The 15,819-nt window shown below is 42.5% G+C and overlaps 1 long non-coding RNA gene across 1 annotated transcript; it reads right to left on the bottom strand.

Annotated features, from left to right (window-relative positions):
* Window positions 1-2,005: 2,005 nt before the first annotated feature.
* On the bottom strand, window positions 2,006-6,510 carry LOC100580507. Its single transcript, XR_121740.1, has 3 exons — window positions 6,336-6,510; window positions 3,839-3,989; window positions 2,006-3,045 (listed from the first exon to the last, which is right to left on the bottom strand). It is a non-coding gene; the product is annotated as an uncharacterized LOC100580507 (long non-coding RNA).
* Between the last annotated feature and the right edge of the window lie 9,309 nt (window positions 6,511-15,819).

The following is a 15,819-nucleotide window of genomic DNA, read 5'->3' as shown; positions in this document are numbered from 1 at the left end:
AATGACAATGGCAGTATCCAATCTGAGTCCAAGGTTTGAGTAATTGTTCAGTGCCCAACAGGCACACACCTCCCATTATTAAGAAATTGTGATCATTTAAAAATAAAGTAAATGTATTTTTATTTCAGTCTGTCTGTGTTATTTTTTCCCCGAAGTGGCGACTATGTTTTCAGGACATAAATAATTGTTAAATTATTTGGACCTGACTAATTCATAGGCAAATTTTCTGGGTATTTCTTTTGACCTGTAGTTGCCATGAAAAGAATTACTGAGATACTAGGGGAGCTGTGAACTGAAAAAACGTGGGAATCTCTGCTTTAGAAGATAGTAGAGCAGCAAAAACAAACTAAAACAAACCTGGGTCCCTGTATTGACCTCCCCGAACTTCCCAAGACCTCTGGACTGTTGGGTCTGGACTACTGTGTGAAAGAAACAAACTTCTAATTTGTTTGAGCCACAGTACTTAGGGTCTCTTTGTTACAGCAGGTTAGCCTCTTCCCAAACGATACAGCAGTGCTCAGTAAGCACTTGTTGGTGAATAAGCTTGGCGTTGATTTCTTTCATTGTTATAGATTTTGGATTTGCTTCTGGAGCAGTAATAAGGGGTGGGTTATGGAAGAAAGAAAAACATAGCAACAAGGGCCCATGGGAAGTATAAGAAAAGAACACTGGGTACTTGGAACTTACTTGGGGTAAATTACTATGGTGTTGGTGTCAGGATCCTGGTCTGTAAAATGGAAATAATGTTTCCATCTTGTATACCTTATAGTGTTAGAAACTGGATAAGATAATAACCATGAAAATATTTTGAAAAATGTTGTGTAAGTAGTCTTTCTTGTTGAAGCATTGATGAAGATGCTAATGACTCAAGGGACCATCTTAAAAGGTGCTTGTTGGTAGGAAAGAAAGCCTGAATTAGTGCAATGTCTGAATAATCGGGTTTCTTCTTCCTTTTTAAAAAAAAATCAAACTTAATTGTTCACAAGCAGTTTAGAAATATATTTTAAGGGCTACCACTTAGAGGCTAAATTTTGACAAATAAAGAAAGGCCAGACACAGTGGCTCATGCCTGTAATCCCAGTACTTTGCGAGGCTGTGGTGGAAAGATAACTTGAGGTTAGTAGTTTGAGACCAGCCAGGGCAACATAGTGAGCCCCTGTCTCTGCAAAAATTAAAAATTAAAAAAATTTGCCAGGCATGGTGGCATGCACCTGTAGTCCTGAATATTGGAGAGGCTGAGACCAGAGGATTGCTGGAGCCCAAGATTTGGAGGCTGCAGTGAGCCGTGATCGTGCCACTGTACTCCAGCCTGGATGACAGAGCCAGACCCTGTCTGTAAAAAAAAAAAAGAAAAGAAAAAAGAGAGAGAGAGAAAGCCAAAATTTCAGCCTCAGTAGCTCACCTACTTAGGTGGTTTGACTATCATTAAATTCATCAGGGTCCCCAAACAGTTAATTAAGTAGTTAAACACTCTACCATTTTGTTGATCCCTTTTATTAAAAACTTTCTTTTTCTTTGTCAACATTACTCTTACACTCCATTCCTTCCCCTATGTGAGCTCTTGTAGTATCAGATTGGTAGGATCTGAATTCATAACTGTTTTGGATAAATCTATCACATTTAATAAGGAACCTAGGAAAGAACAACTTGAGAGGTTGCCATAGAGGGGACAGGAGCCCTGTACCACATTGATCATTCGCAGGCTGCCTGGCCTCCACTTCCCTCTGTGACTGCCTCCTCTTGAGGGATTTTCCATTATGTGGGGCTTTGGAAGATGGCAACACAGCCAGGGAAGAGGACTCTACCATTTGTGCCCAACTTTCCCTGAAGACTCTGAATCCTGTAGACACGGGGCAAGCAGTGGCCATGGTACATCTCAGACTGATGCGAAGCTTGGATCGAGTAGTTACTGCAACATGGCCTTTTTCAGGACATCCCTGGTTCTGGGACCCCGCAGCCTAAAATCAAGTTAGTAAGCCCCAGAAATTACTCTTCTTTTCATTCAGGAGAGCCAGAATCGGCTTTTATTTGTAAATAGATAGCCTGCCTAATAAGGTGTCCTTTTCCGAACAGTTTTTCACCTACAAACAATTTTTTTGGTGCTAATCTATAATGTTGCTGAGTGAAGTGTTTAACAAGAAGGAAATCAGAGTGATTTTAGCAACAGGAGCATTCATGCCTGTCTTGATCTAGAATTCCTGAGATTTAAGATGGATCTGGAAAAAGTCTGTGTTCTCTTAAACTGTAGCCATGTTTTCATAATTGATGTGTTGTGCCTTTTTAATATACTTTATCTGCATGCAGCTGTAAAAATTATAAAAGAAAGTTTCTGTCCCCAAAGCATAATTCCTCTACAGAAAGTGGTTTGTTGGGGTTTTTTTTTTTTTAAGTCACAATCATGTTTCTGAGAATGTTTATCTCACTTTACTATAACATCATACAATTCAACCTCATGGGCATTTTTATTCTGATACTTATAACTCTGAGTAAGAACACCATCCATCTTGGGAGAAAAAACACAAAGCAAATGTTTCTTTAATAAATATGCTTAATGTGCAACTAAAGTGTGTCTGTGGCGGAGAAGAGGGACAATGGATTTTTCTTGAAATTTGTGGAAGGCTAAGTTATTCAACACAGGCTGTCTACCTTGAATAAACTTTATCAACTAAAAACATTAAGAATTTGGGCCTTTGGATGCTGACGTTCTTGACCTTGGATACAAACCCAAAGGAAGTGACTGCAACACCAATGGCTATATTTTGGCTATAATATTCAGTCTGAAGGAGAGACTAATTATGAATGCAACTCTGCCTTTTTGTGTGTAAAATTACTTAGCTTACCATCCTAATTTTTAATTCAGCTCTGTCTGTGCTAACCAACTAGTTTAATCAATTCTCTCAAGCAATTTTCTTCTCTCTGCCACCATCTTGGTCCAGGCTGCCTCATCTTCTGCTTATAGTAACATGACAGGTTTTTATCTGATTCTGTTACCCTCTTCTCACTCCCACTCATCTTCTCCAGTCCATTTTCAATAGCCACAGAGATCTGTTAAAACACAAATCTGGCCACTTTATCCTCTGCCAAAGATTAATGTCTTCTCATTGTTCTCATGAGGAAAACCAAAATCATTAATATGCTAAGGCCAGCATTATCACTTTATTTTTAACACTTAAAAAAACCCTGAAAGGTTTATCATATAATTGATATCTACCATATCATATAGTCAATTATTTCAAACAAATGAACCAGAGATGGATTTTGAAACTTGTAACTTGCCATCTTTCAATAACTTCATCTTTCAATAACTCTATCAGTAAATAATTGGTCAAATTTCATGCTTTTGACATTGCAAAGAAACAGAAACATCTGGTTTGATGGAAAGATGTCAAAACTAAGCAAAAATATGTAAGTTGGCAAAAATTTGAGCCAAGAAACCATGGAGAAAACAGCCAAGCCCATCCATCAGGAAGCGCCTGGTTAGTGCCCATATCCAGCCTGGAATATACAATCCCAAAAGTTGAAAAATGTGTGGGAAAAATGTAACTTTGACCAATAGTCACTTTTTTTTTTTTAAAGAGGTATGTGCTTGTCAGTGGGAATAAAAACAAAATGATATGCTTTTGGAATAAAATTGCTCTGGTTGCAGTATCTTCCTTAGTGGGCAATTGACCATGCATCATAAAGAACACGGTGCCAGAGGGAGATCTTTAATACCACATCTTTAGTGTAATAGCCCTATTAACCTTGACTTCAGATGGATTGGCCATGGGGTTCACTTCCTTCAGAGCCCCAGCCTACAGAAAAGGACTTATGCAAAACTAGGCTTATTTTTTATTACCCTAGAGGGAAGGGATGTGTCAACTGTATAAAGATCCACTGCTTTCCTAAGTCGAGGTTCAGAACTGTAAAATGGTGTGGCTGGACTTGCAAGATCTTTGATCTGTGCTAGGATGCATTCTTTGCAGAGGTAATGACAGTATCTTCATTCTCTGGAGAAAAAGTTCAGATAGAGCTGAATCAAAAATTAAGATGGTAAGCTAAAATTATTTAGCTAAAATTATTTAAAATTATTACATATTAGGCACTTCCCATAAGCCACACTGTGCTCTGTGTTATCTCATTACATTTTCACAATGTAGCCACAGTTGTTCGCATTTTACAGATGAAAAGATGCAGTCCCAGAGAGAGAAGAGACGTCTCTGTCTGCTCCATGCTCAGCATCCTTCCCCCTTTTTCTGGTGCCAGCATCCTGGCTTTCTTTGAGGGATGTGCTTTCTTCCCCCGTGTTGGTGAACAGATGCCAGGAAGCCACCACTGATGGTATCCTGCTCTCCCCTAGCCAGTCGTACCCTCTTCCCAAAGAACCCAATATTAAGTAACAGGCAGATAGAAAATGTTTGGAAAAGATTCATCTCTCCCTCAAAGTATCTTCTACCACAATCCCACTTCTTCCCTTTCTGAGTTCTGGTTCTTCAGTTTATCTTCCTTTCTGGCTTAGGTTGCCCAGAGTGGATTTCTGTTGCTTGCAGTTAGATAACTGTAGCTGAAACAAGCGGGTGAGTAGCTTTCCTGCCCACACATATTCCCACTGCTACATCCCTCACCCTTTCTGCCTCATCTCCCTGCTGCCTGTGGTTGTGATTGCTGGGCACTGGGTGCTTGATGCACATGGGTCCTGACACTCCTTCCCACACTAGGGAAGTGGAGGAGGTGGTCATGCTGTGTTCTCTGGGCACAAGGGTTTGGGTTGCTGTTTCTCAGTTCTTAGTCCAGTTCTCAGCTGGACTGCACACAAGCCAAGCTTCCATCTCAGTGTGGTTTGAAGGTGGCCAAATGCTCTGGTGGCCTCCAAGTATTCATTCCCTGACTTGTTTTTGTTGTCTGAAGCTCCACCATGAGGGTCACTAGCTATGGGACTATTTCTAGGAAGTTCTTGTTGAATGGCATTAAGCTAGGAGTTGGTTAAACCTAGCAGGATAGTAGGTGTGTATTTAGTGTCTATTGATGATCTAATCTTACATAATTCTTTTTAATGAAGTATTTCATTCATCACAATGACTATATATCTATATATATACATTTGAAATATAGTGGTAGAACCCTGTGGGAGACACAGAAGAGATTGGTCCATGGACAATAAGCTTATCGACGGGTTTGAAGATCATCTCGCAAAACCTCTCTGTCTCCCCAAAAGAGCCTCCTGGTCTATGGGTGGGGATCCACTACATTAATCTGTGCAGTATTCATTATCATATAGGAAGGATTCATTTGACAGACAACAGAGGCTGGAGAATCACACCCAGACAGATGCGTTGTGCTGGAGCCTCCTCTGCTCAAAGCTCAAAGCAGACCCACAGAGGACGGCCCCACAGGGACCTGAATGTGGACTCTGCAGGTACCTTTGAGAGGGCGTTTAACTTACAGGAGGGCTTTGAAGACTAATTTTGCTGCCTCGTGGTTTGGGTTTGTTTGTGCCAACATTTTTTGAGAATCAGCAGTGGAAATGTAAGAAATGCAGTCCTGGTTTTAGGAACATCAGTTTTCTTGCTAAAACTGCCTGGAGCTTGAAAACTGAGGCCCATGGCTAGGATGTGGCAACCATGCAGTGCATGTTTTGTTTTCCAGCTGAGCCTAGGGTGCAGCTGATCATAGGAGGGACTTGTGTGGACAGAGCTGAGGGCGGCCTGGAGAGCACAGTCTGCAAGGAGAAAAGGGACATTTGTTTAATCTTGCCTGGGGACAGAGGCTGGAGGGGGGAAGCTCCAAAATGGAAGAAAGGAAGATATGGACAAAGAAATAACCAGGGGGTCTGATTCCAGCCCAGCCCAGGGACTAATAATAAAAATTCCCGTTTACTGTTCATTTGGTCAGGGCCAGGCACTGTGCATCGTCTTGCTCGGTCCTCCCAACAACTCTGTCGCAGGTACTTTTACTATCCTTCCCATTTTAGAGAAGAAGAAACTGAGGCTTGGATGGTAATTTTCCCAGAGTCACAAAACCAGATCTGTTGTTCTTTGAAAGCTGACTTAAAGTTAGCTAACTTTTAGTGGCATGTTTCCGTATCTGTGGGCACATGACATAGCTCCAGTGAGTGAAACCTGAAGGGGACACTTTTTTTGGCACCTCAACATTATCAGCTTTGGGAGTTGAGTGAGTCAACCAACCTCAAGGGTGGGGCATTACTGTCCTTGAGGAACTAAAGTGCACACCAGCTATGGAAACTTGAGACTTCGTCTCTTCGTCTGTAAAATGGGATGACAATGCCTCCTGTATCAGAACTGACAGAAAACACAGAGTAACAGTAGGCTAACAGGAGAAGTATATTTCTCTCTCACATAAACAATCTCTGGAAATTACAGTCCAGAGTTTGTATGGTGGCTCCGTGGTCATCAAGTACCCGGGATTTCTATATTTTTGTTCTGCTATTGTCACCACATTTCTTCCATCTCATAGTCCTAAATAGCTGCTCTAGCTCCAGCCACTGCTTCTGCTTTCGTTCATCCGGAAGGCAGAAGGGCAAAGAAAGGCACAAGCCCCTTTAAGGTCACTCCCTTCCTGGAAGTTGTACACGATCCTTCAGTTGACACCCTATTGGTCAAATTCAGTCACGTGCCAAACCTAGCCATCAAGGAAGCTGAGAGAAATGTTTTTTCTGGGAGACCACAAGTTTAGCTAAAAGCCAGGAGTTCCATTCCTAAAAAAGAAGGGGAGAAGGGCTGCTGAGGCTGCAGGGAAGCTGGAATGAGTTAAACATATGTAAGTTATCCAGCAGGGGGCTTTCCTGGCACTTCACGGACACTAGATAAACACTAGTCATAAATCTTTCCTTCCTTCCTCTACAAGTTTTCTGCCAAAACTTTCCAATTTGGTCATATCTACATTTACATATGGACAATAAGCACTTATCTTTTGGTGCTCTTATTATTTTCTAATATTTTGTAATAGAAATTTTTTCATGTACCATTAATTTTTTTTTTTTTTTTGAGATGGAGTCTCGCTCTGTTGCCCCAGCTGGAGTCAGTGGCACGATCTCAGCTCACTGCAACCTCCGTCTCCTGGGTTCGAGCAATTCTCCTGCCTCAGCCTCCCGAGTAGCTGGGACTACAGGCACACACCACCACGACCAGCTAATTTTTTTGTGTTTTTAGTAGAGACGGGGTTTCACCATATTGGCCAGGCTGGTCTGGAACTCCTGGCCTAGTGATCCGCCCGCTTCAGCCTCCCAAAGTGCTGGGATTACAGGCGTGAGCCACCGTGCCCAGCCCATGTACCATTAATTTTTTTAAATTCCTTGCTGTCTCCAAAGAGTTCTTAGTAAGGGAGTGGTCTTTACTTTTAAGGTTGCAATACTTGGCTCACCCCTTTCCCATAATATAATTAATGCTCATCACAGAGGGCAACTAAAAATGACATCAGTATTGTAATAAAGTGTGATAACTGAGAAAGCAAAACACCATACTCATCTTCTCTTGGCCTTGGGATAACTATTGATGCTCACAGCACTTCCCAAAAGGCAAAATAGGGTCTGCCACACACAGGCTATTAGAGTTTGGGCAAGTCAGTTTCCTGCTGTAAACCTTTGTTTACTCATCTAGAAGATGGGGGTGTGAGGATTAAATGGAATGATTGATGGAAGGAAAACTCTCAGCAGATGGCCTGGCACATTATAAGCCCTCTACAAAGGGCAGAACTTATTGATTTGTTTATTTTTCTATCCAAAAGGATATTAGGCTTAGCAGGAGATTTTTATCAAGGCTTCAAGCTCATGACATTTTGCTTTTGTTATAATAAAACATAAGCTCTTAAAAAGCTTTATTCATTGTATCCCCAAACTGGAAACAGTCCAGTCCATCAACAAAAGGATAAAGAAACTCTGGCCTATTCATGCAAAAGAATACTGCTCAGTGATCAAAAGGAATGAACATGGGTGAATCTCAAAACCATTATGCCTTGTGAAAGAAGCCAGACGCAAAAGGGCACATACTGTATGAATCCACATAAAGTTCTATAACAGGCAAAACTAATCTATGACAGACTTTTAAGAACCGGGATAGTGGTTGTGTCTGGAGGGTGGAGGGAGTGGATTACTGAGAAGGAATCTGAAGGAACTGTCTGGGGTGATGATAATGTTCTGTACCTCGACAGAGTTTGAGATGCATTTGTCAGAACTCATCAAATGGCACACTTAAGATTTGTGCACTTTATCATATGTAAATTTTACCTCAAAAGGCAAAAAGAGACAAAGGACTTTGAGTAGACATTTCTCCAAAAAAGACACACAAATGGCCAAAAGGCACATGAGAAGGTGCTCAACATCAGTAATCATTAGGGAAATGCACATCAACACCACAATGAGATACCACCTGCTATAGTTTGGCTTGTTTGACGCTTCCAAATCTCATGTTGAAATTTGACCCCTCCAAATGTTGTGTTGAAATTTAACCCTCAGTGTGTGGTAGGGCTTAATGAGAGGTGTTTGGGTCAGGGGAGCAGATTCCTGATAAATAGATTAATTCCCTAGGCACAGGGATGAGTGAGTTTTCACTCTATTAGTTCCCATGAGAGCTGTTGTTCAAAAAAGGCTGACACCTCCCCCCATCCCTCTTTCATCCTCTCTGGCCATGTGATCTCTGTACACATGGGCTCTCTTCATCTTCTGCCATGAATGGAAGCAGCCTGAAGCTCTCATCAGAAGCAGATGCTGGTACCATATTTCTTGTGCAGCCTTCATAACCATGAACCAATAAACCTCTTTTCTTTATAAATTACCCAGTCTGTGAAGGCTAAAGCAACTCCACCTTGGATGCTAATCTGCCATGACTTCTCATTAACCCCAGTTCTGGGAATACTTCTAAGATATCTATTTTCACATATTTACCATAAACTGTGTCCTTAGGCAAATTCCTTATGGTATATAAGCCCTGGGTCTGGGGGATAACAGTGTGGGGATCCACCATCTTGTCTTATGGCTGCCGAAACATGGCTTCTGTTGATATATCTCTGTTAAATATTTTGTTCTAAGAAATTGGATTTGTCAGCTTCTTTCTTTGGCCTTTCATCTTCCTTGGCCTTTAGGGGTAGGTTTGCATAGACCTGCTCACCATGGAACACAGCCTCAGATACTCCTTTCTAGTAACACAAAAATGTACTAAGACACCACCTCACATCCATTAGGATGGCTAGTATGAAAAAAAATATGTTGGGAAGAAGTGTAAAAATTTAAACTCGTGCATTACTGGTGGTAATGTAAAATTGTGCATTCATTGTGGAAAACAGTGTGGAAGTTCCTCAAAAAAATAGAAATAGAATTATCATATCATCCAGCAATTCCACTTCTGAGTATATACCCCAAAATTAAAAACAGAGACTTCAACAGATACTTGTACACCCATGTTCATAGAAGCATTATTCACAATAGCCAAAAGGTGGAAGCAACCCTGTGTCCAATGACAGATGAATGGATATACAAAGTGTAATATATACGTACAATGGAATATTATTTAGCCTTAAAAAGGAAGGGAATTCTGACACATGCTACAACGTGAATGAACCTGGAGCGCATACAAAGTGAAATAAGCCAATCACAAAAGGACAAACACTGTATTATTCCATTTATATGAAGTATGTAGAGTAGTCAAATTCGGAGACAAAAAAGTAAAATGGTGGTTTCCAGGGGCTAGGAAGAGAGGGGAATGAGGGAGTTATTGTTTAATGAATACAGAGCTTCAGTTTTGCAAGATGAAAGAGTTATAGAGATGGATGGTGGTGATGTTTGCACAGCAATGCGAATGTTTTTAATGCTACTGAACTGTACACTTGAAAATGGTTAGGATGGTAAGTTTGGTATTATGTCTGTTTGGCCATAATTAAATTTTTTTAATTTTAACAAGGAAAAACAGAAATGCCAACAAATATTGGACTCTAGTTAATGATGGGCATGCTAAAATGAGTAGAGGTAAAGCATATTTATGTCTGCAACTTTGCAATGCATAAAAAAATACAATGGATGGATAGATAGATGGTTGAACTGATGGCTAGATACATGATAAAGCCTGCACAATAAGCTGTAAAATTTAGAATTTAGGTGGAGAATGTATGTGTGATCACTCCACGATTTTAATTTTTCAGTGGGTTTGAATTTTTTCATAATAAAATGTTGGAAAACAAATCAGCACTTAAGTAGGACAAATATCTTGTGAACCTGTGCAATGCTTTCACTCATCCACTCACTCAATCATTCAATGAACTTTTATTGCATTTCTACCATATGTCACTATGCTGAGCTCTGGCAATGCAAAAATTTAGAAAACAGCATCTCTGTCCCTTCTAATGAAGCCAAAACAGATGTCTGAAGGAAACATCCCTAGACATAGGGAATGCAGAAATATAATTTTCCCTAAAAATTTATTCCAACCCTTTGTGCTCATACCTGAGACTGCCTAATCAGTGGCCCCAAAGCATGCTGGGCTGACCCCCATAGCCTCTCTCCCTTCTCTGTCTCCCCTAGCCTAGCCCATCCTTCAAAGCTCTGTTCTATTTCTACCACCACCAAATAGCCTTCGGAGCCTGTTCTGCCCAGCAAGTTCTGGCTTCCTCTTCAAGGTCTCATCGCGGATTTTTACTAAGTTGAGAGGGGCCAGGCTAGGGCTTGGAGTGGGGGTCCAAGACTTTGGACAAATATGAGTACAAGCATCTGGCTCTGTTAGGTATCAGAGGCTGTCTGCAGATGGCAGAGGCTTCAGGAAAGCAGAAACCCAAAGTAACCATAGTTTACATGGATTTGCATTATATACATTATAAATAGCAGTATAAAAAATGTAAAGTCTTAATTTATGTACAAGACATAATAATTCAACCTGTTACATTGAAAAGCCTGTCTAGAATCAGGTAGTATTTCTGAGCTGCAGACTGAGTTGAAAGGTGGGTTTATGCTGCTGGCACCCAGAGGAACCACTCCAGCCATGGAACAGAGTTACCATCACGCTTTGGAAGGATGTCTCTGGGATTATGTAAATCTTGACTTATTCCAAGTCTTCAGGGATGCATGGCTCCTGTAACATGCAGCCTCCGCGTAGTCTGGATGCAGAGCACTGAAGAGTGCGGCTGAGGTAAATGTATGCCAAGAGATCCTGGGGTTGGCAGAGAGAGGACACGTGAAAGGATACCAGGGGTGACAGCACAGGCGCTCTTGTCCCCAAGACAAGGGGACATAGTGGGGCAGTGCGTCTGTCTGTGCACTCACTGCCCACGTCTGGTTCTTCGAGGAGGCTTTGGGCTGGTGTGAGTCATAGATGTGGAGGCATCCCTGTCACCTCCCACCCCCACATTTGCTCCATCCCTGGGTTCTATCCATGCAGCCTCTTCAGTCTCTCCCAGTTTGCCATTTTTTTCCCTTTCCACCATCTCTACCCCGGTCCAAGCCCTCATCACTCTCCCAGGAACAACTGCATTGTTAATTACCCTGGTACCTGGACAACTAGTATCCCTGGTCCTACTCTTTCCCCCACCCATCCTCTACACCACAGGCAGAGTGGCCTTCATAAAACGCAAATCTGATCATGTCGACCTCCATTAAAACCGCTGGTGGGTGACAAGAAGCCTCCCAGATCCTGCAGCCCCCTATCCACTCCCTCGTCCGCTCCCAGCACACCACTTCCCCAGCTTCACTCAATCTACCCCAGCTCTTTCAGTCCCTTATTCCTGTCATCCTAAGAAATCATCTGGACACATGCTGGTCCCTCTGCCAGGAACACTCTTCCCTCCCCTCTTCACCCAGTAAACTTTTATTCATCCTTCAGACCTCAGGTCCACATCATTGGCTCAGGAATTTTTCTGAGCCCCTATCCCTGCTATTTTAACTTCACACTGTTGAGAGGCTCTTCACTTGGGCCTCTCACACTGACCACTCTTCATCCTCTGGTGGAATTTTTTCCTTCACATTTGTGTCCCCACAAGGCTGCAGATTCCTGGAGGCAGGGGGTGGGTTTGGCTCACCACTATCTCTCCATTCTGTGCTCCAACAGCTGGCTTAGGCTGGAGACTCATTTAGTGTTAATTGAAGGAAGGAGCAAGAGAGGGAAGAAGAGAAGGATGAGGGTGTGGCTGCCATGAGCACGCACCCAGCAGGGTGCCTAGCACAGGGAGCACAGGTGGTCAAGGGCCCTGCTGCTGTGCTGAGCGGCCTAGCTCCACACTGGCATGGAGCCTGCCTGGTGCTGCTGCTCCCAACCAATGACCCAGCACAGCAGGAATACTGAGGCAGTCCTGTTTCTGGGAGACATTGGACTTCTTGGATGGCAACTTTGGCTCAAGGGCTCCGTAACGGCCTTGCCAAACCTTCTTTAGGTGACACAGCAGTCTAGGGCATGCAGCAGTCTAGTCTCCCTTCCCTCTCTCTACTTGGGCGGACTTGCATTACCATTTGACTCTGGTACTCTCCAAGCCTTGCTTAGCTCCTGCCCTGTTTTCTCTGGCATGGGCATTTCTCCTAAGAAAATCCTTGAAAGTTGGACCCACCTTGGCATCTACTTCTCAAGGGCTCCAATTCACATAGAGGAAATGAATGAATGAACGAGTCAGCACTGGCTTGGCCCAAAGTGACATCCTGATTGTCCAGCGACACCTTCTAAGGTGGCTGATGTATGTTGCTGTTTGTATTTTCATTACTTCAGTGTCTTGCCTCCATAGTTAGCTGCCTGAAGGGTGAAGGAATGGTCAGTGTGCTTCATGTAATTTGTTCCTGTCCTTCCCCAGGACAGGTAAGCAGCCTTTCACACAGAGGAAGCAAAGTCCCAGCCACTATTTAAAAAAATGGAAACAGACTGGGCATGGTGGCTCATCCCTGTAATCCTAGCACTGTGGGAAGCCAAAGTGGGAGGATAGCTTAAAGCCAGAAGTTTGAGATGAGTGTGGGCAACAGAGCAAAGCTCTGTCTCTACAAAAAATAATAAAATAAAAATTAGCTAGTTATGTTGGTGCATACCTGTAGTCCCAGATAGTCGGGAGACTGAGGTGGGAGGATGCTTCAGGCTGGGAGTTCAGAGGCTGCAGTGAGCTATGATTACTGCACTTCAGCCTGGTGACAGAGCAAGACCTGTCTCTAAAAAATGAAACAAAAAAATGGAAACAGAATCAAACAGAAGAGGGCAGAACAGAGTGCAACTGTCAGGATATATTACACAAAGTAGGAGTTGGTTTTGTGTCCTGAGTGCTTTGTTTCAGTTTTTTACATATAGATGTGTTTGTATCAGGTCATAGGGTGAAACGTGTTTCTGACTGTGGGTCATGTTCAAAAATGTTTGGAAAGCTCTGATCTAGTGGGATAATCTAGTTCAGCATTTCTTCAGGATGCATTTGTCAGCTGAAGTATGCCTTTTAAAAGGGATTTCCTCATGCAATTGCAGGATAACCCTGAGTGAGTGATTCTCATAGAAGGAAATCTCCTTAGTACATCACAGTCTGCCTGGAGACACACAAGGAATTTAGAGTAGCAAAGTCTCTGTCTGCATTATCAAATCTAGCAAACAAATAATTTTTCAAACACATGTGAGAACTAAATGCCGCCCTTTTATGTTTAACCGCCCGGGAGAACCTATGACTCTTTCCCTAGACATGACCGTGGTGAGACATGGCCCAGGCTCAGTGGATTTCTCACTACGCTGTTCTTGTTGGTGTGACAGTGGTGATAGGGAGGTGGCAGGACACCTCTTTGGTGTCTGGCCAAGCCTCTTGGTGGCTGCACACCTCCCACTCAGACGATGATACACTCAGAGGTCCACTGCCATGGCATGTGAACACCAAATGGCTTTTTTCCATTATGCCCCAGTAGACCTCCAGGATGCATTTACACTCTCTCTTCTGGCCCTTCTGTGACAAGTGCATGCATGTGCAAGACTGCAGCCGCTCACAGTCCTAACTCCTGAATCATGAAGAGAGGGAAGTTAAGTGGCACACTGGGGAATGGGTTTGGGACCTGGCTCTCATTCTTCATTCTTGGAAAAACGGAGTGAAATAGGATGCTCTGGAATCAAAGAAAGTAAGTGCTAACAGCGTAATAGAACCCTGCTCCTCTTCTATAACTGGCAAGGAAGTTGGTCTGCCCTAGAGGACAATCCGAGTCAGGAGGTGTAGGTTCTAAACTGTGTCCTGGTTCTGTGACCAGGGGAGCCCCTGGGCCTTATAGGTAAAATCAGGGAGTTGATTTAAGCGATCATACTGACATAGAGCAGTAGAGGTGAAAGGGACCTGAGAAGGCTTTTGGTTCATGCCTTTGGTTGAACAGGTGAATAAACTGAAGCCCAGAGAGGCCAAGAGACTTGTATTAGGCCATGACACAGATACCTGGCCCCTATTCCAGGCCATCCCCATCTGACCGGGCTGTCTTCCCATCGCAGCGTTTTCCAGCACATAAAATAATGACAGCAGAGGGGCCTCCAGGATAGGCAGCTCGTGTTAGTGATTCTTATATGGTCTCTAAAAACAGAAAACAGTTACAGAAATGTAATTGACAACAGCATTTGCATACCATGAAATTTCTAAGTGCTTGCAAAATCTTATTAGCTTAATACAAATACATGAAGCTTTTCCCTGGTTTCCCTTGGCAAATCATTTCCTTAATTCCAAACAAATGGCCTTTACATTATTGGGTGTTTGTCCAATTTCTTAATTAACCAAGACTCTTATGTGCAGTAGATAGAAATCCAATGATACCAGTTTGAGAAAGAAGGGGAAATGTATGGCTCACGTAAGTGGAAGTCCGTTCACAATTGGATTCAGAACCTTAAGTGAGATTGTCAAGACTGTAGTTCATTCTCTCCCTCTTGCTGTCATGGGCTCCTCTAAACTCTACACATCTCTGCGTTGTTGTGGCCACATTTTCTCCTTCTAAAGATACGCTTTCTCCACATAGTGGGGAAGATGTTTGCCAATAGCCCATTTCCAGCTGTATCACCAAAAATAATACTACCTCTTTTTCTCTATCTCTAAATAAAAAATTCTGGGGAAGAAACCTGATTGTTTCTGCTAGGGCCACCTGACTATCTGTAGACTAAACACTAGGACCAGGTGATTGGATTATTAGGAGTAGCTGGGTCTAGATCATGTGCCCACACCTATGGCCAGGATATCTATCTCTTAGTATCAATAATGTCCCAGAATGTCACGATTAAGCTTGGGAAAAGCACTCCCCAAACCAAAATGTAGAGCCAATTGTAAATGGTAAAAATTAACTAGGAAAGCGGAGATTGAGAGAAACAAGTGGTCTGCCTAAATTCCAGAAATGAGACCACTGACTAGGGCAAATATTTACATGTCCACGCCTTGTTCACAGGTGTGTATTTGCAAAAAATAACACAACCCCTTTCACACAGCTACCTTTCAGCTGGAAGTGACCAAGCTACATAATTCTGACAAATGAAACATAAGTGCTTGTTTACTCTGTAGTTTTTGGGCAAGCATATCCTTCCATGATATGCGTGTTGTCTCTTCCCTCCTCCTTCTCTCCAATGGAAGATCATTGTGATACTTGGTGTTGCAGCAGCCATCTTGCAACCATTAGGGAAAGGCCCATAGCATCTTGAGCTGCAAACCAGGGCTAACAGCTGTTGTCTTCAGACTTTCAGTATGTAAAAAAAACTTCTCTATTTGTTTAAACCACTAAGATCAGGTTATCTTGTACTGGCAGCCAAAATATTCCTAAATGATACAATGGATAAATCAGATTCATTTGTACTCAGAAATAAAATCTCAAAAGTTATAGAAGCTGATACAGTTCTCTATCTCTCTCTGTGTTATTATCAGAGTTTTCAGTTATCCATCATT

The sequence above is a fragment of the Nomascus leucogenys genome, chromosome 8 (assembly GCF_006542625.1).
Source record: "Nomascus leucogenys isolate Asia chromosome 8, Asia_NLE_v1, whole genome shotgun sequence".
Taxonomy (NCBI): Eukaryota; Metazoa; Chordata; class Mammalia; order Primates; family Hylobatidae; genus Nomascus; species Nomascus leucogenys.
This window is presented reverse-complemented; position numbering and strand designations above follow the sequence as displayed.